Source organism: Limulus polyphemus, unplaced genomic scaffold, assembly GCF_000517525.1.
Source record: "Limulus polyphemus unplaced genomic scaffold, Limulus_polyphemus-2.1.2 Scaffold1355, whole genome shotgun sequence".
In the NCBI taxonomy this organism is placed as follows: Eukaryota; Metazoa; Arthropoda; class Merostomata; order Xiphosura; family Limulidae; genus Limulus; species Limulus polyphemus.
The window spans coordinates 272,289-276,207 of NW_013666965.1; the positions used below are offsets into that span (position 1 = coordinate 272,289).

The 3,919-nt window shown below is 34.4% G+C and overlaps 1 long non-coding RNA gene across 1 annotated transcript in view; it reads left to right on the forward strand.

Moving 5' to 3' along the window:
• The window catches only part of LOC111086720, a 16,987-nt gene that overhangs the window by 483 nt on the left and 12,585 nt on the right, over positions 1–3,919 (forward strand). Inside the window, exon 2 of the long non-coding RNA XR_002611446.1 lies at positions 216–218. This is a non-coding gene — a long non-coding RNA (uncharacterized LOC111086720). The remainder of the gene's footprint in view (positions 1–215; positions 219–3,919) is intronic.

A 3,919-nucleotide genomic window follows, 5' to 3' on the forward strand; every position in this document is an offset into this window, starting at 1 on the left:
ACGTAACAATACCCTTGTGAGGCCTAGCCATCAAGACCTGTCACTTAGAAGTGATAATGGTGTATAGATTACTAAATAACACCCGATTTCAGGCACAAAAGGGAATGAAACAAATTTGTTGTGTTTTGTGTTGTTGATAGGTGAAAGGTTAGAGTTAACAATATTTTTAACTTTGATACAAGCCCTGTATATGATAATGGGCTTAAAACCTCTAGATAGTGCTATGTTCTTAACGTAGTTCAATTCAATAAGTAAGTCTTATTTGCGGGTGCAAAGTTATATAGCACGATTTACGTAGGTGAAATAGGACGATATTTTTTTTACGATAGGTAGTGATTAGATCTTATGTGTGGCGAAATTACTAGACGTTTTAATAATTTGAGCATTGATGTAAAATGTATTCAAACCCTCACACAAATTAACATCTTACTACCCAACCCGAGTGAATCCCTATTAAGAGAACAAAAACGGGGAATATAGAGTATCCCATGTGAATGTGGAAAGAAATACACAGGACAAACGTCACGTTTTTAAGAAACAAGTCGCAAAGAACGCCAAGATCACATGCATCGAGGTGATTTCCACTTATCCGCCTTAACATATCATCAATACAAAACAGATCACAAAATACTATCCTACACGAACGCAAAGCTAAAACAGAAAAAAGACAGTTTTAGAAACTGTAAAAATCACCAAAACTAATTCCTTATCAGCAAAATTGGCCGTATCTATTCACCGTTCATACACTTGACCTCTACCTATATCCTGTCACCTGCTGACACCATTTCTGTCACATAACGACATATAAACCTTGGATTACTCAATACTGTTTGTTTGTTTTGAATTTCGCGCAAAGCTACACGGTAGCCGTCCCTAATTTAGCAGTGTAAGACTAGAGGGAAGGTAGCTAGTCATCACCACCCACCGCCAACTCTTTTACCAACGAATAGTGGGATTGACCATGACATTATAACGCCCCCACGGCTGAAAGGGCGAGCATGTTTGGTGTCATGGGGATTCGAACCAGCGACCCTCAGATTGCGAGTCGAGCGCCCTAACCACCTGGTCTACTCAATACTGAAGAAAACAGACCAATGTTGTTCTGACGAAACGTGTATGTTCCACCATCAACAGAAATTTTCCTTATGCTTATAAATCGTTGTTTATCTACCTGTTATTATATTAGCTTCATTACTCAAGTAGCTAGAAGACTTCTTTTCCAAAGTTCTTAATTTTAATAAAGACTTTAATTTAATATCATTAAATTAAACATGATATCGCCATTTTAAGTATAAAAATGACGTCATAAAAAATAATTGGCCAACAACATCATCCAATAAACACTTCAACATGTTATGAAAATACACACAGTCGTGCGAAGCGTCACAGCACTATTTTAATCTGTATCTGCATGATGCAACTTAGGGTGACATCTATCCGTTCTTACACACACTAAAATAACATTTACGCCACAGCTATCATGCATTTATTCTTCGAAGTATTTGAAAAGAAGTGTGGGCATTCTTCTGATGAACTACCTAGTCTGGACTCCGCTGAAAATTGTGCCCTGAAAATAACATGATTAAAAGATAAGCTAGCTATCCATAATTCTGAGGTGATAAACCACCCACCGCCAACATTTGTCAGACCAAATAGTGTGATTTTACCGGCATTCACGGTCCCAGTGCAAAGCGCTATATATATTGCAGTAGAGAGATGGGAACACGGAACCCCAGTTTCATAGTTTGATGACGGGATTCTAACTCGCGACCCATAGGTTGCAAGTTGAGCGTCCTAACCACTGGATCTTGTCAGGCCCTCCCATATTCTGATTTGTACTCTTTGCACCTTTTAACAACAATCGGAATTAAGTTTTAATCACACTTAAGACACTCATCACCAAAGCCATTAATCTGTTTGTTTCAGATTTTTCGCGCAAAGCTACAAACAGCCTATCTTTACACAGCCTTAAGTGAACGTGTAAACTATAGAGGGAAGGCAGCTGGACAACAGAACCAACCCTCACCGCCAATTCAATCAACTGTTATATTTACCGTCACACTTACAGCATACCAATGGTCCAAAAGTGCGCAGCGGGATTTTGCGACAAGAGGTCGCGAACAATGAATCTTCGAATTTCAGAAACCAGTAACTTAGTTCATCAACTTTAAGCCTAAAAATTTTATTGTAGGTAAAAATAAATCAGGTTTTAAAGCAAAAGTTTCTTTAATACAAAGTATTTACTAATATATATGTGTATATTCAGATCTACACCGAACATCTTTCGATAACGCTGGGATAGCTACGAATTAAACAGAAAAAAATGACGTTATAATTCTGTTAGGGTTTATGCTACGTTATATATGTATAAATGGCTCCATAATTATTGTTAATAGACGATTTAGATCAGCACTATTAAACAATAAAGATATTATAATCATTTAATGCACTTATTTCCGTTCCTGGTTAGTCGTAACAGATAAAACTTGTGGTAATAGCATCCAAGAAATATTGGGTATATCCCATCAATCAAGCAAAATCCATGACGCCGAAGTTAAACAAGTTGATCAACATGGAAAATCAAAACAAGACGTTGTGGTTATAATATTTTGGCACTTGTGTATAAAGTTAAAATCATAAATAATATTCAACGTTAAACATTTTATCTAGGCCTATCTATGGCCTTCAAAAAGTTCACGACTCTACGTGTTTCGACGTTACAACGTCATCCTCAGGAAACAGAGTCGTCAACTTTTTGAAGGCCATAGATAGGCCTAAATAAAATGTTTTTAATTGTGTACCAGACGTTTTTGAAAACATCGAAAGTCATCCCATTATTTAGAAATTAATTAACGTTTCACATTGTACTAAAATATAATTACACAAAGTTTGTTGTTAAGCACAGAGCTACACAACAAGCTATCCGTACTCTGGACACAGCGAGTACCTAAACCCGAATTTTAAACCCTCAGACTTATCGCTGAGCTACTGCGGAGAAGTTAGAAAAAGCGGAGAACAATAATCCTTTCACTTGTCTTTTTATGTCAGTAATGGAAAATCTGTAACGAAAATCAGAAAGAAATTATCTTTGGATTCTCCCGTAACGTAACGTTCATTTCAAATTACGTTAGTGGTTTGTGCATACAAATTATTTTAAAAACTTTTCTCACACGTTAAAATCACGAACTGTGGAATTGAAGATTCCATAAGATAAAGATAGAACGTCGTAATCATTGTCAACTATCTACTGCATTGTGTTCGAATTGTATATTAATTTAGGCTGAAAGAAAAAAAAATATGTAATGTTGTAATCATATTCAAGTCTATTGCATGGATTGATCAAGAATTATAAATTCGTTGAATAAAGATGGAATATCATAATTATCATCAAGTCTATATACTATATTAGGATGGGACGTCATAATAATTATCAAGCCTAAATAAAGATGGAATATCATAATTATCATCAAGTCTATATTATATTAGGATGGGACGTCATAATAATTATCAAGCCTAAATAAAGATGGAATATCATAATTATCATCAAGTCTATACTATATTAGGATGGGACGTCATAATAATTATCAAGCCTAATAAATCTATTAAAAATTATAAATATGATGGATGAGGGAGATAAAGATGGAACATTGTAATCATTAATATCATAAATAATTTTCAACGTTAAGCTGGTACACAATTAAAAATATATATAGTGTTGAAAGCGATGTTTAATTGGTTGAAAGCGATGTTTAATTGACACAAAATATATATATATAATGGTGTCAATTAAACATAGTTTTCTAACATTATACCTATATATATATTGTGTCAATTAAACATAGTTTTCAACATTATACCTATATATATATATTGTGTCAATTAAACATAGTTTTCAACGTTATACATATATATATTGTGT